General features: G+C 40.2%; 1 protein-coding gene across 5 annotated transcripts in view; it reads left to right on the top strand.

The window, feature by feature from the left end:
• Positions 1 to 27575, top strand: part of LOC149842842 (putative E3 ubiquitin-protein ligase ZFP1) — a 71213-nt gene that overhangs the window by 15440 nt on the left and 28198 nt on the right. For 3 of the 5 annotated variants that reach the window (XM_089999479.1, XM_089999480.1, XM_089999481.1), the window contains exon 2: positions 15192 to 15260. The exons of the other annotated variants lie outside the window; for them this stretch is intronic. The gene's annotated coding sequence lies outside the window, so the exon portion shown is untranslated. The remainder of the gene's footprint in view (positions 1 to 15191; positions 15261 to 27575) is intronic. 5 annotated transcript variants of the gene reach the window in all.

Genomic DNA, 27575 nt, shown 5'->3' on the forward strand with positions numbered 1-27575 from the left:
GTTTGGTTCGCGGTTCGCCACAAACCAGACCAACCCATTAGTTTTGACCCACAAAATGGATCCCATACTAACCCAAACCCATATTAGACCCGGACGGAGCACCAGTTTGAATTTGAGCCGGGTCAAAACCAAACCCATAATCATATGGATCGTGGATCGAGTTCAAACCAAGCCTTTTATCCCCATAACTCGATCCTTGATCCAACCTATCCAAATCTCAGTCCGACGAGTAGTTTAGGAATAGACCCGATCCAGATCCAATCGGGTGATTCATCCCAACACTACACTACCCAAAACCAGTACCCTTACCCGACTCAGGTCTTTAACACAGCCCCGATCCAAAACCCAATCCACTGCCCCTGCCCCAATCTGACCCTTAATCCAGATCCATATTACCCCGTTCCTACCCACCTAGAGCCTAAGACCCAACGTACCCATCCAACCTTACTTTGGACCTCCTGTCATCCTGGTGCCCCAACACCGGCCATAGATGGCTCCCGCCCACGGGCAAGCCAGACCGAGGCAGATTCAGCAGGGACCGGCGCGACCTGAGCGTCGACCACCCGTCGGAGTACGTCAGCACCAGCCGCCAGGCGAGCGGTACCGCAACAATGAAGCAGTGTGGGACGATGATACTTTCTAGAACGAGTACCAGAGCGCCCCTCCAGCGTACGGGGTGAAGCTGGAGCTTCCAGAGTTCGCAGGTCGGTTCGATGCGAAGCAGTTCTTCGACGGGTCTTATGTCGTCCAGTTCTTCTTTGACTACCACGATGTAGCTGAGCACCGTCGTGCCTCTCTAGCCTCCACTCGGTTGAGAGGACTAGAACAGACATGGTGGGTTGAGTTGCAGATGTCGAGGGAGCGGCAGGGACTAGAGCGCGTGTAGTCGTGGGAAGAGATGCAAAGGTTGATGCAGTCCAAGTTCGTGCCGTCAGATCACGTCGAGCGAGCCTATAAAGAGTACCTCACCTTGCGTCAGGGCACCCAAACTGTGGCGGAGTACACTGTTGAGTTCCATCGTCTTTCTCTACGAGTGCAGATCGAGGAGACCGCCCGCCAGCAGGTCACGAGGTACATTTTTTGTCTCTATTCTGCTATTTCTTATGGCTTTAATTGTATCACAGTCGAGTCAATAGATCAGGCAAGCAGTTATGCCATGAATGTGGAGGAAAAGTTGAAGAGGAGACAGGAATATAAGACCACCCGTAGTGACCAGTCTAGTCGACCCAAGTCGAGTTTCCCAACCAGGGGAGCGAGCTCCCCTAGGAAGGAAGACTCAAAGTCCACCCCTAGAGTTGACCCTAGCAAACCCGACCAGTCTGGACCCGCTTACCACACTAGATCCAAAGCCAAGTCTAGTGAGTCTACTATTTGTTGTTTTAGGTATCAGGAGTTAGGTCACGTTGCGTCCAAGTGCCCTACCATGAGCAAGAATACACACTTCGTAGAGGGTATTGTTGAGTCGGTGTCCGATAGTGAGAGTGAGGGTGAGTCGTTTATTGAGGGGATGACGAGAGGGAAGTTGTAGAGTTCGACGGTAACGTCGAAAATTTGTTGTCCATCTATCATGTGTTGCCCGCACCCCGGGAGTCGACCCCATCAATATGGTTGAAGAATAATATTTTTAGAACCCGGTGCAACTGTGAGGGTCACGGGTGTGACGTTATCATTGATACTGAAGCATGCGAGAATATGGTGTCCGAGAATGTAGTGTCTACCTTGAACCTAAAAACCGAGAAACTGTCCCAACCCTATAAGATGGCTTGGTTCAAGAAGGGAAACGAGGTCCCTATCACCGAGCGTTTAGTCCGATTTTCCATGGGGGAACACTACCACGATGAGGTGTGGTGTGATGTAGCCCCTATGCACGCATGCCACATCCTTTTGGGACATCCCTGGCAGTTTGACCGCAAGACCATTCATGATGGCCGTAGGAACACGTAATCATTCATATTTAAGGGTCATAAGATAGTCCTTCCCGTCAAGGAGACTGGGTTTCCAATTGTGGATAAGCCTGAGCGAGTTCCCCAACTTGCAGGCCTATCCTATCGGTCTTTCTTGGACCATTGTCGGGAGGATGGTTATTGTTATGCCCTTGTGGCCAAGCCGTCGACGAGTACGCCCTTGCCCATTCCCGTGGATATCGCGGCCCTTATTGATGAGTTTCGCGACATTATGCCAGAAGACCTCCCAGATGGCTTTCCTTCCAGGCGAATTATACAGCACGCTATTGATTTTGTGCCAGGGTCGAGTCTCCCCAATCTCCCCGCATGTCGCATGAACCCATCCGAGCATGCTGAGTTGTTGAGGCAGGTTCAGGAGTTGCTCCGGAAGGGCTTTATTCGTGAGAGTGTGAGCCCTTACGCAGTGCCTGCCCTGCTCACTCCTAAGAAAGACGGGTCCATGTGCATGTGTGTCGATAGTCGAGCAATCAATCGCATCACTGTCAAATACCGTTTTCCCATCCCCCGTTTGGACGATATGTTTGATATGTTGTCTGGTGCTTCCATTTTCTCCAAAATAGATTTAAAAAGCGGGTATCACCAGATTCGTATACGGGAGGGGGATGAGTGGAAGACAGCATTCAAGACACATGATGGATTGTATGAGTGGTTAGTCATGCCATTTGGGTTATCTAATGCCCCAAGTACTTTCATGAATATGATGACCCAAGTGTTGCGTCCCTGTATAGGAAAGTTTGTCGTTGTGTATTTTGATGATATCTTGATTTATAGCTCATCTTTGTCCGACCATTTGAGTCACCTGCGTCAAGTCCTAGAGATTTTATGGAGCGAAAAGTTGTACGTCAATACCAAAAAGTGTGAGTTTATGACATTCAGTGTCGTGTTCTTAGGTTTTATTATGTCATCCGATGGAGTTAAGGCAGATCCTGCGAAAGTTCGTGCGATCGTAGATTGGCCTACCCCAAAGACTATAGGAAAGATCTGTAGTTTCCACGGGTTAGCCACTTTCTACCGTCGTTTTGTGCGAAATTTCAGCACCCTCATGGCCCCTATCACGGAATACCTAAAGGGTACTAGTTTCCAATGGACGCCTGCCGCGGGAAAGGCCTTTACGATCATCAAAGAAAAAATGACTGGTGCCCCTATCTTAGCCCTTCCTTATTTCGGTGCAGTCTTTGAGGTGGAGTGTGATGCCTCTAAAGTGGGGATTGGCGCCGTCTTGAGTCAGAACCGCCGACATGTTGCTTTCTTTAGTGAGAAGCTAACTCAGGCCAGGTGCCAGTATTCCACTTATGGCGTTGAGTTTTATATTGTTGTACAAGCCCTTCGTTATTGAAGGCATTATCTCATTTATAAGAAGCTTGTCTTGTACACGGATCATGAGGCATTGAAGTATCTGAATAGTCAAAAGAAGCTGAGTGCTTGTCATGCCAAGCGGGTCAGTTTCTTGTAAGAGTACACCTTCACGATTCGCCATCAATCTGGTACTCTGAACAAGGTGGCTGGCGCTCTTAGTAGGAAGAACAACCTTCTTATGACTATGTCAGTGCAGGTCATTGGGTTCGAGCAGTACAAGGAGTTATACCCGACAGACCCTGATTTCCAGCAAGCTTGGGAAGGGTGCCTCTCCTCTGATCGCACCGTCGACCATCGTTTTAGTATTCATAATGGTTACCTCTTTCGCGGAAACAAGTTATGTGTGCCTGATTTCTCTCTTAGGCTTCAGTTGATTTCCGAGTTACATGAAGGGGGGTTAGTTGGGCATTTTGGACATGATAAGACGTTCGCTCCGTTAGATGAACGATACTTTTGGCCCAAAATGTGCAAAGATGTTGTCAAGTTCGTTCAAAGTTGTCATGTGTGTCAAGTGTCTAAGGGTCATCGTCAGAATAGTGGTCTGTATACTCCGTTACCCGTCCCTGAGCGTCCGTGGGAGCACGTGTTCATGGATTTCATCGTGGGTCTTCCCAAAACCCTGCGTCGTTTTGATTCAATTTTAGTCGTTGTTGACCGGTTCTCCAAAATGGCTATTTTTGTCCCGTGTAAGCGAACCACCAACGCCTCATTAGTAGCTTCCTATTACTTCAAGGACGTCGCCCGTTTCCATGGTTTACCCCACACGATCACCTCCGATTGTGACACGTGTTTTATGAGCCATTTTTGAAAATCGTTATGGGCCTTGTTGAAGACCAAGCTTCAGTTCAGTAGTGCGTACCACCCACAAACCGATGGTCAAACCGAAATTGTGAACCGCACCTTAGGAAACTTGTTACGAAGTCTAGTAGGGGAAAATGTCAAAACCTGAGACCTAGTATTGCCTCAAGCCGAGTTTGCATATAACAGTTTCATCAACAGGTCCACAGGCAAGTCTCCTTTCCAAGTGGTTTATGGGCAATCACCCACTCATGTAGTTGACTTAGCACCTGTGTCTAATATCCCTGATCCAGCCCCAGATGCATTTGATGTCATTGAATACATGCGTGATATCCACAAACAAGTCTGAGCCAAGCTAATTGAGAGTTACAAAGCCTACAAAGCTTTCGTAGACCAGGGTCGTCGTAATGTCCAGTTTCGAGTCGGTCAGTTAGTATGGGTTTACATGCATCCCGAGCGTTTTTCAGTAGGTACCTATGGTAAGTTGAGTCCTAAGAAGTATGGTCCTTTCAAGATTCTTCGACGACTGAGCCCGAATGCCTACCTCCTTAAACTGCCCGATGATTGGCATATCCCGCCCATCTTCAATGTGTCTGATCTATATGCTTACTGTGGCGACAACAAGTCGTCAGAACCGACTTCTTCTCAACCAGGGGAGAATGATGCAGAGCAGGACCCGACGGGGTCTGTACCACATGACCCAGACTCGGCCCAGGAACTCGATCCACTTCAGAGGATGGACGGTCGGACCCAGGAGCCGGACCCGATCGCAGGTAAGGTGACCTGATGCAGGGACGTGCTGCGTACTTACTCCAGGCAAGCGCGGATCCAAACGCCACATATCCAGCAGAAGGAGGATTCGGGGCACGTCTCGGGCCCATGACTGGACCCGAGACCCGAGTCCACCCGCAGCCTATTAATACCCTCTCCTACGGTTTTGTGCACAGAGAAGATAAAAATATTGCAGCAGCTTTGTCTTTTGTTTTGCTTTTCTTTCTGTCAGTCATTCTTCATTCATCCCTTGTTCCTTCTTAGTTTAATGTTATTCGTATCGTATCATGTTAAGACCGATTTCATTATTTCAATTGATCTCTACTGAAATAAAAATAAAGATTCATACCCCTGTGTTTCGAGGGGGTTATTATTTGAGCCTCTTTCAGTTCATTGCACGACGTGGGAGTCATGCTCTTCAACTCCACATTCAAGCTCGGGTGAAGGCCGGTGTCTCGCTGCATCAGTTTCCAACTTGTGACATTCACAAGTCGCCCTTAGCAAATGAGTGGGGCCCTTGTAGGCCTGGGGATTTGATTCTTGTTTATCATTTCTACTGTACATGGGGAGGATGACAATGAGATAAAATCCTTCTCCCTGCTTGTTCAAAATTTTTTGCGATGCTTCTATAACTTTGGATGTGGTTGTGATGATAGATTTCATTTTATACTAAACTGAAATGCTTGTGGATATGAAACAATTCTTTTCATTCATATCTATCGATGATGACCTATTTGTGTGTGTATGAGCCAGTGTTGTTAGAGGCGAACACCTCAGTACCTGAAGCATATGCCTCATAGGCGAAGCGCAAGCTCAAGGAACCGAGGCGATGTAGGGAGGCATTTGCAGGCTCGAAGTGCACGCTTCACATGGGTGAAGCGCACGCTTCACATGGGTGTGCTTCGCTTCTAAGGCGTACGCGCTCAAACCCCTATCGTTCAAACTCCTGTCGATCAAAACCTTTTCGCCCAGCGATCAAGAACTATCGAAACCTATCGATCAAACCCCATCGCTCAAACCCCTGGCGGCCAAAACCTATGGAATCCCACGGCCTGACGATCTTCCTTCAGGTATGGGAGTCGTCCTTCTCCGTGATTGAGGGTTTTGAGGAAGGTGGTAAAGATATCAGGTGGATATAGGGGAAGGTAAGAGGGATTTGAGAAAGATGGTTCGTAGACAACCTAGTGATGGAGGAGCAATAGTGGGCAGAGGGTGCAGCGAGGAACTTGGGAAAAAGGGGTCTCTCTCTCTCTCTCTCTCTCTCTCTCTCTCTCTCTCTCTCTCTCTCTCTCTCTCTCTCGGGTGTCTCCGGTAATGGTGGTCCGTGGAGGAAGTCTGGCATGAGCCTCCGATAGTGGATCTCTCTCTCCGGCGAAGGACGATCTCTGGCAGAGGTCTCTCTCCCGCGATGGTGGTTTCGGCCTGTAGAGAGAGAGAGAGAGAGCAGCGGGCAGGCCATTCTTTCATTTTCTTGCATTCTCCCTCATTACCGTTAAGCTTTCCTTTGTACTGTTGGGCGACACCGCCTCGCCCGATCGCTTTCCCAAGTGGGGTGTAAGTGGGTCGAATCCAAATCAAATATCAGATCCAACAGAAGCTACTTCCAGCAAATATAATACTTAAAATATGCACATTCTAAAGGTGAGTCCGTACTCGGATCTGAGTAGGAAGTGTCGATATCACATTCAAATTCGGATCTGATCTGATATTTCTTCAGAAAGACCATACTTGGATCCGATAAGGATTACATAAACCAAACCAGATAAATAATATTTTTTTACATTGAAAATTGTTGATGGAACTCGAGATGGATCTGCTTTTGGTATAAAATTTCATAAACCATATTGGACTTCATGGGTCTGACCCAAATAGTTAATCAGACTCCTTTCTTTGTTGGCAAACCTTGACCCTATCAAATTTAGTACGAGTCCAAATCGGGTCATACCCAACCCATAGCATGGTCAAAATAGTAAGAATCGGCTAATTGACTATTGAATTATGATTTTTCAAAGTAAAATACGATTTTATAAGGGTTGAAACTTTGTTACATTATAAGATGTTGCTTTAACCCTTGTAAAAACTTACATACATGTTGGAATAACAAGATCCAAACACTGATTTCTATCATGGTCTAGTTTTGTACAATAGTTGAGGAATTAACTTATTTTATATTAATTGTGCATTTGAACTTTATTATTACAACAAAATTTTGTGCAAAGAAGGTATTTCTAGAACAGGTCGATTTGGAGATGGCCCCACATGTATTCAATATGATTTCATGATTGTAGATATAACTTGTTTTATCTTGCACTATGAGTCTAACTTAATTGTGGTTTACATGTGCATGCATATAAGAAAATGAATAAAACGAGTTAATTATAGGAAAGTAGTATTTATTTTATATTGTCGTTTATTAGTAGTTCTTATTTAAAATTTCATTATTTTATTAATATTATATATTTTATTATTTTGATCACGAAGCTTACGCTTCAACGCCTCGAGGCTTACGCCTCACTTCATAACAGGCTCAACGCTTCGCCTTATCGCATTTAACAACCTTGGTCTGAGCCACTTTATTAAGAGGCTATTGGGAGTTCTGGTTTTGTTTGTGATTCCGTGAAAGTTTCAAGTCTTTGGAACGGTAAGGCTCTGTTTGGGAGCTGGTGTTGTGGGAGGAGATGAGAGGGGTGATGGGAGCCAAGAAGAAAATGGGAAATGAGATTGGATTTCTCAACATCCTTGTGAGGATGTAGTTGAAATTCGCCCATATCCATTCCAAACACCATTTTCTTCACACAAAACAGGATTCCCAAGCACCTGCAGAAGTAGGTGGTAGGTGGTAAGTATTAAATCCTCATTTATGCTGCAGCTAGTTTAAAATTTTAAATAAATATCATTATTGCTAGAAACAGTTGGCCAATATGAATTTTGTCTTTCTTCATTGTTATGTTGTCTTTCTTTAACATTTTTCCTAAATGCAAACTTTTGAAAGAACTTCCTTTCTTTTTTTTCTTTTTCTTTTTTTAATTTTGTTTGCTTCATCATAGTATATTATAGAATCATAGATAGATTTTTCACCTCTTGCATGATGCTTATTATGCAGGTATATTTGTTTGTTCTTTGTTTAGTTAATGACCATCACAAACTACAATCACGACAATTATGATGACGATGATGATTCTTTTTGCAATTTGGAGCATGAATCGTCTAGTGGTGTTGAGAATGACAATACAAGAAAGGGTAAGAGGTCTTCTGCTTGTCCATATCAGTTTGAGGACAGAAAAGAAAATTATTATGATAAGGAAGATGACTACTATTCCAAAGATGACCAAGATGATGAACCACCTAGCATGCATAAAAAACAGTACTATGCATGGTTGCCAGTTGAGGAAGCGGAAGCAGGAAGCGATACGGGAAGCGGGAGCGGGAAGTGAGGCACTTTCAAAATTTTAGGAAGCGGGGAAGCGTGGGACCACTTAGGACCGATTCGGGAAGTGTCTCGGAAGCGACCTAGGAAGCGTCTCGGAAGCGACCCAGGAAGCATCTCGGAAGCGAGGGGGAAGCGAAAAAAATAAAAATAAAAAATAAAAAATACAAAAAATTTGAAAAAACAAGGGAAGCGAGGGGAAAGCGTGGGGGAAGCTAGGGGGAAGCGTGATGGGAAGCGTGCTTCCCATTAAAGGGAAGTGCGTCCCCCATTAAAGGGAAACACGTCCCCCATTAAAGGGAAGCGCGCTTCCCAAAAAAAGGGGATGCTTCCCCCCACGCTTCGGAAGTGCGACGTTTCGCGCTTCCGAAGCGCGCATCCCCTTTTAGCTAGGCGCTTCCGGTAACCCTGGTACTATGGCACCATGTATTGAAACAAAAGACGAGTGGGCAAGAAAAGCAAGGTGGAACTCAGGTTTTTATGTGCAGGCACTGCAAAAATATTTATCATGGGTCAAATACTTGAGTTTTGCATATTTCATGGGACCTCCAAAGGGACAAAGTGTTGGGATTGCCTTTTGTCCTGTAGTTGTAAAAAATGCAGAATTGACAAGAAAAATTAAGAGGCAAGTTCAACGAGTGGAGGTTTCATTAAGTGCATTTGAGCTGAGGAGATCAAGAATAAATAAACCGAAGCCTATTAGTATGACTACATCTTCTAGTGGAAGCCGAAACACAGTTGATATTCGTGATACCTTTAAAAAGGTAGAAAAGAGATGACGTAGATCATAAAATTATCAGATTTTTGTGTGCAAATGGCATACCTTTCAATGTGCTTCGATCACCGTATTGGAAAGAAATGATATTTGCAGTTAGTAAAGTGTCTGGATATAAACCCCCATCATATGAAAAAGCACGAACAACGTTGATTGGCAGTGAGAAAGAGTGTGTTTACAGGGAGTTAAATGAATTTCGAGAAAAGTTTGAGGAGTTTAGAATTTCCATTGTCTCAGATGGTTGAACAAATATCAAGAACAAACACTTGATAAATATACTTGAATCAAATTGTTTTGGCTCGATATTCTTATATGCAAGCGATTTTTCTAATGTCCAACAGTCAGCTACAAATATTGTCGAGTTTTTTAATACGAGATTTAAACTTGTGAGGCGTTCTAATGTAGTGCAAGTGATTCCAGATAATACAGCAAATTGCAAGTTAACAGGTGAAGAATTAAAACAAACGTATAAGTATATTTTTTGGTTACCTTGTGTTGTGCATGCACTTAATTTGATCTTCAAGGATTTGGCACATAAGTTTCATTGGTTGAGAGAAACATATTTGTGGAGTAAAGAAATTGTGAAGTATATCATAAATCATTCAAAAGCACTAACAATCTTTAGAAGCAATGAAAAAATAGAGCTAATAAAGATTGTAAAAACAAGTTTTGCTTCACATTATACTACTTTGAAGCGCTTGCTTGATGTGAGGGAGAGCTTGAGGTTCACAGTCATTACAGATAGATGAAGCGAGTGGAAGCAATCATGCACTGAAGAGACTATGAAAAAAAGAGTTACAACAGAAACAACTGTTCTGGATGAAAAATATTAGGATTCTATTCGTTTAGCATTATTGATTACAAAACCCATATATAAGATGATTAAATTGTGAACAGAAAGGCCCTATAATTGGTGAAGTGTATGAAGGCATCGACAACATGTTGGGAGAAATCAAAGACAATCTAAAAGAAGAACCAAATTTGTATGAAAAGATTCATAAGATTGTCTCAAATAGATAGGATAGAATGAATGTGCCTCTCCATAGTCTAGCCCACATGTTTACTCCAAAATATTACGAGTCAGAGTATCTCAAGATCCCAACAGCAGGAGGGGTCAAACGAGTTTCTCTTAGTAAAAATTTTATTATATCTATTTAATAAAGTTTAAAGTTTAATAATTTAATTATTTTATTTTTTCATTTGCATTTTCTTGTTATAGTTGTTAAATTTTCTGCTGAAAAGGATAATGATATCTTAGATGGTGCAATGCTCGCGCTTGAAGTCATATGTGCTAGAAATGAAGAGCTCTCTACACTTTATAGGTCACAACTTGTAGCTTTTGTATCAAGAAGGAGAAGATTTAGCCGAAATGCAGCAAAAATAGATGCATTGAATCCTACAATGACGATCCTTAATTGATGGCGTTTTTATGGTGGTGATACACCTGAGTTAAGAGCATTAGCCATTAAGATTTTATCTCAACCTATTAGCACATCTTTTGTAGAAAGAGTGTGAAGCACCTATAGTTATATTCACAATGTTAAAAGAAATAGGCTCAATGAGAATCGTGATGATACCTTGTGTATATTAATTTCAATCTTCAATTGATTGATAGGTATAATTAAAATATTGTACTTTTGTTTTGATATTTTTTTTTCTCTTTTTCTATCATTGATTATTTATTAGCATTCATATTTTATATTCTTGTTATAAAAAGGTGCAACAATCGCTACAAAGAAGGACCTAGTCGAAAATGGGATATCAATCTAGAACTTCCCATTGTAGAAAAAAATACGTTGAGATTAGAAGATATGCGTTGGAGAGATTTAGATGATAGTGCACAATAATCAAGCACTATTTTCAAATCCAAACCCAAAGATGCACAATCAAGAGCTCCATTGCCTCCAATAATCATACGTACAAATGAGGTTGAGGATGATACAAATCAATCCAACAGAGCTAGTAGAACTAGTACAGATATACAAGAGCGACTATCAGTTCCTCAAGGCCGGATTGATCGTTTCTTTAGCAGGAGACCTAGGCAAGGTATGCTGATCTTGTGTTTTTTATTTTTACTTTCTTCTATATATGTATTTTTTATATTTTAAATTAATGTTTTTGAACATTTTAATTTTTTAACATATTCATTATAGAAAATGAAGGAAGAAGCAGAAGGCATGGTCGTGGAGGACAATAAGGACGTGATGATGCAGAAAATTCTCGATCTATTGTTGACCTGAAGGAGAAGAGAAAGATGATAGATTATTGATTGTTGATAATGAAATGAACTCTTAAATCCTTAATTATTCTTTTGATGATGTAGTTGGAGTAGTCCAACTTAAAAACTTTTATGTTACTTTTTTTGTCATGGTCTTGTAATATTTTGTTGGTTTGATATGTACTTTTTATTTTGAAGCTTGCATAATGAAGTGAAGTAGTGGATTATATTAATTTTAAGTTTACACTTTACAGTTTCGAAATTTATAGCTTATAGTTTACAGTGTAGGACTTTATAGCTTAAAAATTTAACCATATCTCTACGTAATCTTTGAGTTTATTGATTTCTTATTTTCTATGTTGCAAAGATCACAAGATTTACAACAATCAAGTCATTTGATTCTTTCGTTGAAAAATGTACGTTTTTTAATCAAATTTATTAGTTTTCTTAATGCATTATTTTGTTCTTGCATGCATTTGTTAAATGGTTGCAACAGGAATGTGAATTATGATCTTCTCTTGATGTATTATTTTTTAAATGCTTGAAAGTTGCAATATAATGCATTTGTTAGATAATTGCAACTTATATTATTTATTGTCTTAGATACATGTTTTATTTTGTCAATGATGATATAAATCTTATTTTTTGATAAAATAAAAATATATAATTACATTTTCACTTGTCTTTCGATTCTTATTCGCTTCCCACTCGAATCCTAGGTCGCCTCCTTCTTCACTTCCTAGGTCGCTTCCTAAGTCGCTTCCTAGACGCTTCCTAGGTCGCTTCCAAGACACTTCCTAGGTCGCTTCCAAGCCGTCCCGCGCTTCCCACTTCCTAAAATTTTAGAAGTGCCTCGCTTCTCGCTTCCTCGACCAGAAACTCTGGGTTACACTATAACAATTTTTTTCTTGTACTTTATGGGGTGATAGGATGAGATAAACATGTATGCTTGAGTTGTTTTTTATCCTAATGGCAGGCTTGAGTGAAATGATTGTATAACTGTGTGCATGAATTGCATTTGAGTAGGAACAAAAATGAAGATTGATGATGGGATTCATTTAGAAGATCCTACTCCTTACAGGCAACTTGTTGGTTCATTGATGTATCTTAGCATTGCGAGGCCAAATATCTATCATGCAGTATATGTTGCAAGTCAATTTCAGCATGCTCCTACATCTGTTCATATGGGTGTCATTCTTCAAATTATCAGATATGTAAAGGGGACCATAAATAAGGAAGTATTTCTATCTTTATTTTTTGATTTAAATTTAATTGCGTATCCTGACTCTGATTGGGGAGGTGACCGAAATAACCATCACTCCACCACTGGTTTTTGTGTCTTTTTAGGCGAATCATTGGTTTCTTGGAGATGCAAGAAACAATAGAAGGTACAACAGAAGGTGTTTCTTTCTTCTACTGAAGCTGAGTACCGAGCCATGGCAACTACAACCATAAAAATTGTTTGGATTCGGAAGTTGCTGAAAGATATGGGGATTTGTGTTCAAGGTCTTACAAAGTTGTGTTGTGATAATAAAAGTTCAATATATATTGCCAAGAATCACACATTTCATGAGTACACAAAGCATATTGAGATGGACTGCCACTATGTTAGAGAAAAATACCTGAATAAAGTCATTGATCTGCCTTATGTAACATCGGAATATCAATTGATTGACTTCTTTACTAAGACAGTCTGTTCCCCTAGATTTAATTTTCTTCTTGACAAACTTTTGGTTATCATACCGTAAGTTTGAGGGAGATGTTAAAATGTAAACTATATATATGTCTACGCATCTATATACATATAAATATAGATATATATTTTTTGTAATACCCGATAAGGGTAAAACGGTCATCTCACTTTTTGCACATATTTACCTTTTGAATATGACTGAATTCTTTTTCCCCTTTTTATTTTTCATTTTTTCTTTATTCCTAGCCATTGGGGGCCCCACAACATAGACGTTGGGCCCCTCCAACATCTATGAGTGGAGCCCCTCCAACATCTATGAGTGGAGCCCCTCCAAGGCCTCACTTCTTGTATAAATTGGGGTTCACCCCCTTTGTATTCTCTAAGCTTTTAGCAAAAGCTCTCTCATCTTTAATAAAGATTCTATATTATTTTTATGCCTTTGTGCATTTGTGATCTTTTGTATGTGTTGTGCCTTTGTGCACATTTATTCCAAGTGTTCTTCTTGTGCCTTTGTGCACACATCCCACATTGAGAACTTAGTGTTCTTGTGCATATAGTCTCTTTGAAGACATTTTCACACTTTCTCTAAATTAGTAACAGTCATTGTTAGATTTAAAAAAAAATTTAATTCTTACATAAAAATCATTGAAATATAAGAGTTATAATTTTTATTTTAGTTTTTGTTTCCTTCTTGTTTGATTCTTATTCATTTTCCATATTGCATCCTTTTTTATTCCTACTTCGCCTTCAAATTGTTAGCTTGCTTCTCACTTCCTATAATTTTTAAACTGCCTTCCTTATTGCATATGCTTTTGGTATCGTTTTTTGCTTCCCTTTCTAGTCTGACAACCTTGTTCTGGATGCATCTGCAAGTTTAGATTTGAAAAATACACCTCAAAACCCCCATTCGGTTTTGGTAGGTTGGTGGTAGTCACGGATTGCAGTAGGCAGCTACCCACCTAATATGTAGTGCTATTGAAGACACCAAATTATATGGAACTGTTAAGCTGAAAATCAAAGGTTCAAGCTTTATCAACTCAATCTGACCACATGGATGTGTTCAAGAAGGTTTGCTTGCTAAGAATCAAACCTTGGATGGTGTTATCTCAATCTAAAAATATGATTTTTTGAGTCATGAAATATTAGTGCATTGTGGACCATTAATTTTGAAAGCCCTTAACAAACCTGCTTATGTGTCACAATCATATGATTCACAACTCATTTCCCACATCCATAAGATTTAATTTACCAAAAAAATCTAGAACCTATGATTTTCAGCTCAATAGTCCATATAATTTGGTGCTTTTAATAGCACCAAATATTAACCCATATATATTATTATATATATATATGGATATCGGTTAATATTATGTGCTATTTAGGGCACAAAACTATTGATTCTATTGTCTATGTTGTGCAATCCAGTTGGATAATCATAGTTGCAAGTTGTATCCGCTCAATCTGACTGCATAGATGTGTTCAGCATGATTTGTTTGCTAAGGACCTTGGATCATTTTCTTTTGACGTAAAAATATGATTTTTTGGGTGATGAAATTTGGTACATTATGGGCCATTGATTTTTGAAGCCTTGAAGAATCTGTTTGCGTGATGCAAACAAATGATCCAAACCCTTTTTTCTTTTAAACAAACTATGTATATATCATATCTGTAAGTTTAGATCCACAAAAATATTGGAAAAAATGTGAAAAGAATAGTGCTTTCTACTAAATTATGTTTATGGCATATATTTGTCCTTGCCTAGAGAGTTGGGTGTTGAGGCTGAAGGAGTATCAAGTTGCTGCCTTGGCAGATTTGAAGTTTAGGTCTATATTATTTTTTATGATACTAATTGCAAATTTGTAATAGTTTATCACCATTAACAACAGCATAACAAACAACAACAATAATGATTTTATTATTATTATGTAGAAAATGTTGAGAATATTATGTTGCACTTCATTTTATCTGTTTTATATCATTCTCTTTTCTACTTTCCTTCTTTTCCCTCTTTTTGTGAAACAGTTTTATTTTGCTTAGTTTTTTAGATCTTTGATTGTTGGTCATGTTTTTTCTTTCTTTTTACTACACTGGAATCCTTTTTGGAGTTGCATTTGGTTGGGTAGATTCATTGGTTGATTGGTGGCTAGCTTTATCATGAAAATTGTTTTTTGGTGATGATCTGATTGCAGCAAAGTTATTGATAACGGATTGATCCTTTAACTCAGTTTGCTAAGACCGTCACTTCTGGCTTTATCAAGGTATTGGATCACTATTTACAGATTTTCAATCCTCTGAGTTTGTTTCTAATTATTATTATTCTTATTATTGTTATTCCTATTGTCATGGATGGTGAGATTAGAGATCAGATATTACAATTATAGGTTCTTGTAAGACATAATTTTCTCCCTTACTAGTTGAGTTGGAAATTTTCTTTGTTCTCTGTGAAGCTTTGTGCTTGTTATTGTACCATTCACTTATGGCTCTGTAACTAGGTTTATATGGGAATGGTGTTTTGAAGGGGCTTTGGAGGCTGACAATTTTCTTTTTGTTGTCCAACAAGACCTTGTAGCATGCTGTAGAGTAATGGTGACCTTTCTAACCATTAGAAAATGTATTGTGACACTGACATATCTGTGCTTAGGCTAGTTGGTTTTCTTGGTTATGCAGGTTTATAAATGTTGAAAACTGATGTAAAGCCAGTCTATCTGCATCCTTGGTGTCTCGTGCAAGATATATTCCAATAATAGCCAATCTAAGTTTTCAGATAACCTTAACAATCTTGAATTCAGTTGGAGAATTTGGAGTCGCCTCCTTTTGGAGATTCTTTTGGCTATAGAAGATTACAATGCTATAGAAGATTACAATAATCTTGTCCTGGCCTATGGACTTCCTTTACTGATGGCATCAAGTCACAGAGGGTCTTGCAACTTACTTGGTTTAATCTGTTATAGAATATTGATATCTACCTGTAGTTTAAGTTTGTCATGATTTCTGAGGTGAGAAGGTTTGGTATGCATAGATTTTTCACGTTAATTCTTGGAGGTTCAATTTTATCCATTATTTTGAATACCGTGGTACCAATAGTTTAGAATATCATGAAATATCTTAGTCACAGTAATCTAGACATCTATTTTTTGCCTGGTTTTGATTACAGGTTTTGGCACTTGGTGCAAGCAACCAACTGTTCAAAGTGTAGGGTTTAACCTGCATTCTTATAGCCATTTCTTTTTTTTTCGTATTCTGCTGCATTATTTTTCTTACTTCCATATGCTTCTGATATCATCTTCTCAGCTTGTTCTTACTGGTCCTATTGTTTGATAATTCCAGCTTCAAAAACAGTGGGCAAGTCCTGATCAAAACCTTTTTCTCAGGATATGTGTTACCTTGCATTTGTACTCTTTGTGGCATTCCAGGTCTCAGTCTCTTGGCTGACTATTACTTTCTATCCATTTTCTAAGTGTTCAACCTTGATTTTGGATATCTGAACCACTGGATTTCTAAAGGCCCACTGGGTCAGTTTCTTTCTGAAAGAAGGCTTAAGTGCTATTTGAACTCTGAATTTTGCAGTTTGCAGAGAAACTTTGTCCATGAGAAGTGTGTAGTCAGGCCTTGACAATGGGAGCATGGATGCTTCTGATTCTGCGTCTGGGTTGGCATACCAAACGTTTGAGACAAATTTTAGCATGTGGATACATATATCTTGGAAGCTATGGCAACAAGAAACATCAATTGTGGCTTTATAAGGCGAAATTTCACATTGAGAGTGGGAGCATAAATATTTTAATGCTTATTTTATATCAAGAATCAGACAGTCATCTTCTGGAATTCTGTCTCTCTGGGTTGCCTCTCTACAAGAGTGGTCTTTCTGTTGATTGGAAGTGCTTTTGAGCAAAATAAGTGGCATCACTGATAATCTGGCCTCTTAATGCCCTTTCTGCTTTGCATCAGCTATCAATTCTGTCGTTGCAAGTTTTTTTTCCGAGTAGCAGTTTAATCAGAACTGCTGATAAAGGTTTTGTTGCAGACCACGACATGGTGCTTCTCAGTTATGGTATTCCTAACGAAGTTTTCAGTTGTGTTGCTCTTAGGTCATTTCCTTGATATCTGAACTATGGAAATTGCATCAATCATTGGAGAATGCATTGTGCTACTACATGCTAGTAGCTTGGCAATCAAACTAAGCTGAACAGTGAATCAGAAGAATCCTCTCTGTAGTTGGAGTGTAGCGTTTGATGTAAATTTGTGTGGATGGTTTTACTTTTGAGTGGATGAGATCTTGAAAAACTAAAATGGAGGGTAGGCATCGAGTTATCTGAACATGGGATGACTGAGGCTTGACAACTTGTGTGATTGAGTAATCTCTGCATGGTGTCTGCCTGATGATAAGTGGAGGTGACTAGTCACCTGCTGTCAGGCACTTATTAGTTGGGCAGCTTAGAAAAACTATTCTAATGGAAGTCTGTATCCTAAGACTTGTGAACATGGTGCTTTCCATCCCTGATAATCAAACAAGTAGGGAAGCTTTGTTAAAAGTAACAAGCAAAGGTAGAGAGAGGTGTCAGGTTTCATGTGCCAATGATGTACGTATTGAGACAAAGGAGTAATTAAAACATACTGGAATGAGCAGTTTGTGTTCCTGGGAATCATGATGTGAATGGCTATCATTTGAGTTCTTCTAAGTGATCCCTCCTTGCTTACAAACAGATGATCATGGTTGAGGTTGTCTTAAGCTGCTGGCCCATGCCATTTAGGGATTGTAGCACACCTCATTTGTGTGCTTCTGTTTCCTGTTGCTGTAGTATTTGGAAAGTATCCTTTCTTGAATGCTTTCTAGGGTGGATGACTTCCTGATTCATGCTTCACCTTTTTTACCCCAGCTATGGCATTTTGTCACTGCCTTAGAGTCTGGTGATAACATAAAGTCTTCACAAGCACCTCTTCGTTGTTATTTTCAAGGAAAGTTGTAATCATAATTTATGTCGTAATGACAAGAATAGTAAATGGAAACACTTTTATGCAGCTTTTGTTGATCCTTTTTGTCGGGGAGGGATAAAGAGAGGGTGTGGGTTTTGTGAACTGGTAGGCCTTCTCTAGATATACTATATATACTCTTTTTCAAGAATCATCCTTACGTGAGTTGAATTTTGTATTATTTTTCTATCAATATTGTTTGGGATTTTCCTTTCCCCTTTTGGTTTTATGGAAAAAAGAAAAGTTTTGGAGGTTTGTGTAGGCTACATAGCCCTCCGTGATAATTACTCTTATTTCCTGAAATTAGAAGTAATGAGAGCACAAAGTACGAGTTCATTGATAAGCAACCCCCATGAATTTTCATTTGATTCCAAGCTAGACTTATGATTAGAATGGGATTTGTAGGAACTTGTGACTAAAGCTCATCATCATTAACAAAATAAAGCAAAATTTCTTTTGAAACGCATGCTACTGATCATTTTTCTAAATTTTAGAACTCTGTGGCCTGGACTATTTCGCTTATTTATCTCCACTGCAAATTTTTTATTGTAATTTTATTTTGCTTTTCCCTAAGTCTGAGGTGCTTTGCCCTTGGAGATCCTTTTTTCCCTTTACATATGTTTTGAAGGTCAGAACATATTTCTATAGAATTAGACATGACTTTTCAGTGGTTTAACCTCTGGGTAGTTCTAAAACCAAACAAAGTGCATGTCCCTTCTTGGTTGATATGCCAATGTGATGTTTATCATCTTCTTGACTTAATTGATCTTGCCATCATATTTTTCAACATGACAGTAGTTGAAAGCCATGGAATATTCCTGTATCTATCATTCTTGTCTTGTTTAAGTGGGGAAATGGGGAAAGGGCTTTTTGTCGAGTTTAGTATAAAATAATTATTGTTCATAATTCAGATGCTTGAGTTCATTGTCATTGTCTTATTTCAGTACCAGAAAGGGACTTGAATCTGATGCATTAGCACCATTATAAGGTAATTGTACTTTGGGATAAGGAGTGTCTTGTGGCCTAACCAAGGTTGCCAAACTAGGAAGCGAAAGTGGGAAACAATGCAGGAAGCGAGAAGCGATGCATTTTAAAATGTATAGGAACCGAGAAATGAGGAATAAAAAAAACAATACAAGATTTGAATGAGAATCAAAATGCAATGCAAATAACTAAAATAAAAGTGATTATTCTTAGATTTCATGATTTTTTAGTGTAAGAATTAAATTTTTAACAAAATCTAAAAATGATGATTGCAATTTAGAAAAAGCACATAGAAGTGAGTGAGAAGCCTGAGAAGAAACACATAAAAATATGAAAAGTAGAGTGAGAAAACATATAAGAAAAATAGATGAAGCGTGGAGAAAGAATAGGAGAAGCATGGGAGAATCAAGATTCTGATCACGTTTTTGAAGTGAGGAGTATCGTGTTTTTGAAGCCAGTTTTTTGGGAAGCGGTCTCCCACCTAATTAAGAAGCTTCCGGTAACTTTGGGCCTAACACAAGGAAACAATATTTTATAATCTTCCTATGTTTATGTAATAAAATAGTGGAAAATACAAAAACAATGCCACTAAGGTGATGCAGGGGGGGTGCGACGCTTAAGCGATATTCGGATCCGACCTGCTTCTCTTCGGCATAGCGATAGAAAGAACAAATCACCCCGCAAGGATCTGACGCTGTCGCATGCCTGCTGAACGCTGAGGCTATTATTGCCGTGACAGGATCAGCGTTCCCAAATGGACAGACGCTGGAGGCTCCTTCCAAAATCACTCGTGCGGTATCAAGATGGCAATGACAACGTGCAATGACAAAGGCTCGGTCCAACCGATCGAGCAACAATCTTATTTGGAATTTAATAAACGATTACAATGAAAGTAAAGAACGGTAAACCAATACGCTAGTAGAACAATGAATACGTCAATCTGGAATGCAGTAGCAATAGACTGAAACAGTAAAGAAAAGTATGGCTGAATGCAAGAAATAGGGAAAAAAGACGTTGCACATAAAAGACAAGCAAAACAGGCTGAAAAGGAAAACTGCTTAAAGGGAAAAGCTGCTGGGATTTTTCAACATTCTCTGCCTGTGCACGAAACCCTAGAGGGGTTTTTAAAGACTTTGGTTGGATTCGGGTATCGGGTCCAGGGTCGGACCCGATGCTGCTCCAGCATGATGTTGGATTTGGAGCTGTCTGATCCGTACTCTCTGTGCTTGCCTGGCATGGGTACACACTGGAACCTCCCCCCCATGTCTTGGAACCAATATGGGAATTTGATCCACTGCTTGGATCCGATTCTCAGAGTGCAAATCCAGTCCCCTACGTGAGTCACGTTGTATGAACCTAGGTTCATCCTGCTCTGCATCATTCTCCCCTGGTTGGGAAAAAGTCGGCTCTGACGACTTGTTGTTCTCACAGTAAGCATTTAGATCATGTACAGTAAATGTAGGAGGAAAGTGCTAATTTTCGGGCAGCTCAAGGAGGTAAGATCAGTTTAATAGGTCCGCGAGCCGGGGAAGCCCGAGCTCCTTGGTGGGAAGAAGAATTATCTTGTGGCCCCGAAAAACAAATGTGTACGTGTTCATACGGTCGTCATGAATGGTTTTATGGTCGAACTGTCAAGGACGCCCCAAAAGGATGTGACACTCACTCATAGGGGCCACATCACACCACACTTCATCGTGGTAATGCTCCCCCATGGAGAATCGAACTAGGCAACGCAGGGTGATGGGTACCTCGTTCCCTTTTTTGAACCATGCCATTTTATAGGGTTGGGACAATTTTTCTGTTTTTAAACTCAAGGCGAACACAAGACTCTCGGACACCGTATTCTCGCATGCCCCAATATCAATGATAACATTACATGCGTGCCCCTCACAGTTGCATCGGGTTCTAAAAATATTATTCCGCAACCATTTTGTCGGGGTCGACTTTCGGGATGTGGTCAAAACATGGCGGATGGTTAACAAGTTTTCAAGGCTGCCATCGAACTCTACGACTTTCATCCCGTCATTTTCCTCAACAGGTGTCTCACCCTCGCTCTCACTATCAGATGCAGACTCGACAAGGCCCTCTACTAAATGGGTGTTCTTACTCGCGGTGTGACACTTGGACGCAACATGACCTAACTCTTGGCACCTAAAGCAACGAATGGTAGACTCATTGGACTGACCTTTGGATCTGGTGTGGTATGCGGGTCCAGACAGATCGGTTTTGCTAGGGTCGACTCCTGGGGTGGACTTCGAGTCTTCTTTTTTAGGGGAGCTTGCTCCCCTGATTGGGAAACTCGACTTGGGTTGACTGGACAGGTCACTACGGGAAGTCCTATGTTCTTGCCTTCTTTTCAGTTTCTTCTCCACATTCACGGTATAACTACTAGCCTGATCTAATGAATCGATTGTGATATAACTGAAGTCGTCAGAAATAGCAGGACGAAGACCAAAAATATACCTCGTGACCCGCTGGCGGTCGGTCTCCTCGATCTGCACTCGTAGGGAAAGACGATGAAACTCAGCAGTATAATCCGCCACAATATTGGTGCCTTGCTGCAGGGTCAGGTACTCCTTGTAGGCTCTCTCAGCGTGATCTGACGGCACGAACTTAGACTGCATCAACTGCTGCATCTATTCTCAAGTATGTACACGCTCTAATCCCTGTCGCTCCCTCGACCTCTGCATCTCAACCCACCATATCTGTGCTAGGCCTCTCAACCGAGTAGAGGCTAGGGAGACACGACGGTGCTCAGCGACATCGTGATAGTCGAAGAAGAATTGGACGACATATGACCAATCAAAGAACTGCTCTGCATCGAACCGACCTGCGAACTCTGGAAGCTCTAACTTCACCCCATATGTGGAGGTACGCTCTGCTGTCGGGCCCCCACCATCCCTGCAGGATGCTCGTTCCAGAAGGTGTCATCATCCCACACTGCTCCATCTTCGTGGTTTGGTTCGCTTGGCTGCTGGGGTTGGCGAATTCCGACGACCTGTTGTCGGCGCTTTGGTCGCGCCGGTCCCTGCTGAATCTGCCTCGGTCTGGCTGGCCCATGGGCGGGAGCCACCTGTGGCCGACGTTGTGGCACCGGTATGACAAGAGGTCCAAGGTAAGGGGGATGGGGCTGTCGGGTCTCGGGCTCTAGGTGGGTAGGAATGGGATAGTATAGGTCTGGGTTATGGGTTGGATTAGGGTAGGGGTAGTGGATTGGGTTTGGTACGGGATTCTGGATTTGGGTTGGGTTAAAGGCTTGGGCCTGGTAAGGGTGCGGGTTTTTGGTAGTGTAATACTGGGATGAATGACCCGATTGGATCTGGATTGGGTCAAGTCCTGAATTACTCGTCGAACCCAGATTTGGATAGGTTGGATCGAGGATCGAGTTGTGGGGATAAGAGGCTTGGTTTGAACTCGATCCGCGATCCATATGATTATGGGTCTGGTTGTGACCCAGTTCAAATCCAAACTAGAGCTCCGTCTGGGTCCGATATGGGTCTGGGTCGGCACTGGGTCCATTTTGGGGATAAAAATTAACGGGTTGGATCTGGTTCGATGCAGCCTGCGAATCGGACCCAACTGGGTAGGCCAGGTGAAGGGGTTCTAGACCCAGACTCGCTCCCTGAGACCCAAGGGATGGTCCCAGCGAACCAGGCATGTGTCCTGCAGAAGTGAAGGCTGGACTGGACCCTCTTGGGTTCGACCCACTCAAAAGGGGCCCTTCTGCTCCAGTGCGCGGGTACACTGTCACTGGACCTCCACGCACTGGGTCAGGGGGGTATAAGGTTTCCTTCCCAGGTCAGGCTGATAGAACTGGTCTCGACGGAAGACCCAGCGTGACGCTGGGGCCCTGTTGTCCCGACTCGGCCTGAGGTACGGCTGGATGCCACGAGCCCGGGCCTACAGGTGGACCCAGTGTAATGCTGGGGTCCCGTTGACTCGGGCCGACCTGCGACGTGATCGCATGGTTTTGATACTCAGGGCCCGAACCTGCAGGTGGATCCAGCATGACGTTGGGCCCCTGCAGGACCGGTCTGACCTGCGACGCAGTTGCAGGGGTTCGCTGCCTTGGTTGAGGTACCCCCACAGGGGGGTGTCGCTTATCGAGACTCCCTGGTGCAACTGGAGAGTACCCGGATCGGTGGTGGGCATCGGAGCTGACGAGAACGCAGCGGCACAACCATGCTGGGTTCCTGTCGGTTGACAGGATTCAGAAAAATTGGGGCTCAAAGCTTGCAGTTGCGCCGTCCACCAGATCTACGCCTGTTGCTGCGTGCTGTTCCCTGGGTGATTCAAGGGCTGTTAAACGCTCATCAAACCCATCCAGCTTCGACATGCCAGCGATGTCTCTATTCATGCGCAACATATTCTCTTGGATTTTCGTCAGCACGTCCATCACGCGCAGCATTGGATCTTCGCTGCCAATCTCCTCACGCTTCTCGCCTGGTGCCGGATCGGTCCCCGCTTCAAGTGTCATCTCGCTGATGAAGGTGGACGCCCGCTTTGATACCACTTTGATGCAGGGGGTGCGACGCTTAAGCGATATTCGAATTCGACTTGCTTCTCTTCGGCACAACGACAGAAAGAACAAATCACCCCGCAAGGATCTGACGCTGTCGCGTGCCTGCCGAACGCTGAGGCTATTATTGCCGTGACAGGATCAGCGTTCTCAAATGGACAGACGCTGGAGTCTCCTTCCAAAATCACTCGTGTGGTATCAAGATGGCATTGACAAAGGCTCGGTTCAATCGATCGAGCAACAACCTTATTTGGAATTAATAAACGATTATAATGAAAGTAAAGAACGGTAAACCAATATGCTAGTAGAACAATGAATACGTCAATATGGAATGCAGTAGCAATAGACTGAAACAGTAAAGAAAAGTATGGTTGAATGCAAGAAATAGGAAAAAACGACGCTGCAAATAAAAGACAAGCAAAACAGGCTGAAAAGGAAAACTGCTGAAAGGGAAAAGTTGCTGGGATTTTTCAACGTTCTCTACCTGCGCACGAAACCCTAGAGGGGTTTTTAAAGACTTTGGTTGGATCCGGGTATCGGGTGCGGGGTCGAACCCGATGCTGCTCCGACATGATGTTGGATTTGGAGCTGTCCGACCCGTACTCTTTGTGCTTGCCTGGCATGAGTACACAGTGGAACCTCCCCCCCATGTCTTGGAACCAATATGGGAATTGGATCCACTGCTTGGATCCGATTCCCAGAGTGCAAATCCAGTCCCCTACGTGAGTCACGTTGTATGAACCCAGGTTCATCCTGCTCTGCATCATAAGGACTTTACAAGATAATGATTACAACGTGCACAAGCACAAAAGCACAAGTCTACTGTATGACAAAACAATATCCAACAAGGGGCAACAACACAAGCACTAAGTGCGTATAAAACATTAAGAAACTAAATAGAAAAACATAAAGTATAAAATATTCATCTTTATTGAGCATAAATGCCTAAGAGAAGCATTAGTTAGAAGAGAAGAGTTCAACTCCTATATATACACAAATGGAGAGCATGGGGCTTTATTGGGGAGCTCCCAATAGAGTCGGTGGGAGTTTCCAACGGTCACAAATGTGACCATTGGGGACCCCCAACGACTCTATGGTCTTTTGACCATAGAGCACATGATTTTTACAAAAAAGACATTAAATAAAAAGATAAAAAATAAATAAGAGAAAAATTGTTCCTAATTTACAATACTATTACAAGAGTAAAATGATGAAAATACCCCTAGGGGTATTTACCTATTATATATATATATGTATATATATATATATATACAACTTAAGACTCCCCCTCAAACTTACGATGAGATATATCGAAAACTTGGAAATACAACTTAGATTCAATGAGAAGGATTCAAATCTTTAAGTGGCTTCAATGGAAATCTCCTCTTTATGACATATTAGAGAGTTTTGCAAATACATGTCTTCAAATGTCTTTTATTAGTGATCATCCCTAATTGCCTTCATCGGCTATCTCCATCTTTATGATGCATCAAAGATATTCCTTTCTCAATCCATCGCATCTTTAAGAACCTGTAGAGAAAACAAAACAAAGGTCCCAACTACAAAAAAAAGGTATTCTATCCAAATAGTTATGAAGTTTCAAAACAATATATATATATATATATATATATATATATATATATATATATATATATATATATATATTGAACAAGAATAACACTAAAGGAAATTTTTTTAAGCAAAGTAGTGATAATTTTTACAAATATTAGATGAGCATTAAAAAATATAGGAGCATACCTAAAAACAGAAATTTTTATGAAATCAAATTTAGACAATCATAAACTCAAAATCAACATATTTTTCAAGAAAAAATATTGATCATAAGGGAACTTAATCACCAAAAAAACATATTCATTATAAAAATGGGATAAACAATGATGTATTAATAATATTCTTTTTTTTTAGAAAAACTATTCAATTAAAACAAATCATCAATTTATATTAAAAACATGCATATAAAGTATATCACTAAAAAGAACCCTCAACAAAAGAGGAGTTGATTAAATTTATGCATGCAACAATATGAACAAGATAATCAATATGAAACACACATATATATCCATGTAATTAAAGCATATCTAATGCACATAAGACGACAATAAAAATAACTATTTTTATCAATAAAATGCACAAATGTAAAGAATCAAACAACCTTCAATTGCGAACAAAAATGTCCACCAATATCAAGTAGACAACACACAAGTGTTTTCATAAGGAACACACTCTCAACACCCATGAAGGGGTACATGCAAGAAGGCTCACAATATAAAGAATAAGATTTTTATTAAACATCACAAGCATGCAAAATCCATAAAATTTTTATCAATAAACATTTTTCCCTATAAGGAAACGCAAGTAGAAAACATTTTGAAATTTCATGGAGAGATTCTAAAAAATCCCATATAACAAAGGGAATGATACTTGCAAATTTCAACAATAGTTCAACTACTACAAGTAATCACCTCACTAGACCTCCAAACCTCAAAATTCAGGTGTATCAGCTACTTGTACAAAAACATAATTAACATAACTCTCGATATTGAAAACATTTCTTGTCTACATATAATGACACTCAAAACAAGTGTATCAAAGACTAAACAAGATTATAATTACAATGCCAATGATGAGCTAAAATCACACACAAAGGTGTGAATAAACATCTTTTGTCAACATATAATGACAACCATAACAAGTGTATCAACGACTAGAACAAGAGCATAATCACAATGCCAACGATGTGCTAAAATCACACATGAAGGTGTGAATAAACATCTCTTGTCTAAATATAATCATAATGCCACTAATGGGCTAAAAACACATAAAGTGTGAATAAAAATTTCTTGTCTACATAAAATGACACTTAAGTAAGAGGCATAATAAGAGAAAACACAAGAGGTAAGAGAGCTTGTAAAGAAAACAAACTAATTCTATGAATTTGTACAATATTTCAAAATACCATGGTTTAAAAAATAGATAGCCATCACAAATAAACATAATTATGAGCATCCAACATAATAATGAAAAAAAGAGAGTGATATACTCATAAAATCAAAGGTCAAACAATTATCTGTTAGAGCCAAACTATAAGTTGACAATCTAAACTGACATAACTGAGGTGCACCCAACTCACCCCCACAAACAAACTCTTGGTTCAACAATAACAAGGCCAAGAGAAATGATGCATCACATAAAATTCTGTGATGGACACAACAAATGCCATAAAAAGACAAATACTTACGGAAATCATTTTCCAAATAAGTGAGTTCAAATATAAGAACTGATTTAAAAAAATAATTTTTCAAATCAATTCCAATAATGGTAGATAGAAAACTTAGACTGAATATAATGCGATCATATGCACAACGAGATGTCAATTGATCTAATCATATGTAATGCAATAATAAGCATTGTTAATATAAGCAAGCTATATAGAGATAGTTCAATCTAGATTACAAGTCTACTATGAGACAATCAATGCCATATAACATTCAAGAGGACCAAAACATATATAGAGATTCTCAAAGAACTATATAGAAAACCAAGTACATACTCGAGCACAACTAATTATGGATACTCAAAACGAGATTAAAAGAACTCATGTATATGCAATAGTCTAAATAACTTAAAGCCACATATCTTATACAAAAGACATGCATAGGAATAAATTTAAGCATATATGCAAGTGATAGATTTAAGGCACTAAGGGCACAATATAAAAATTTATATTTTATAAATAACAAGTTTGCAATGAATCAAAAGTCTTTAATCAAGATCATACATGTTCACCAAAGATCTAAGTGGACAAACACATCCATCAATAATGGGCAAGTACTAAAGTGAACCACGAGAGAAACACTTATAACACCCACAAAGGGAAAATACAAAGAAGTTTCTCATGATTCTCAACCTAATATTTTATTAAAAACTAAGTTAAAGATTTAAATCCCATGCAAAACATGTAAGATAATGTTCATTAAGGAACCATGAAACTAAGAAAATATCATAATCATAAGGACCACAAAAAAGACCAATAAAAGAAATACCCAATATCATAACTATTGTCCCACAAAAGGACCAT

Source organism: Nuphar pumila, chromosome 3, assembly GCF_984573655.1.
Source record: "Nuphar pumila chromosome 3, dmNupPumi1.hap1.1, whole genome shotgun sequence".
In the NCBI taxonomy this organism is placed as follows: Eukaryota; Viridiplantae; Streptophyta; class Magnoliopsida; order Nymphaeales; family Nymphaeaceae; genus Nuphar; species Nuphar pumila.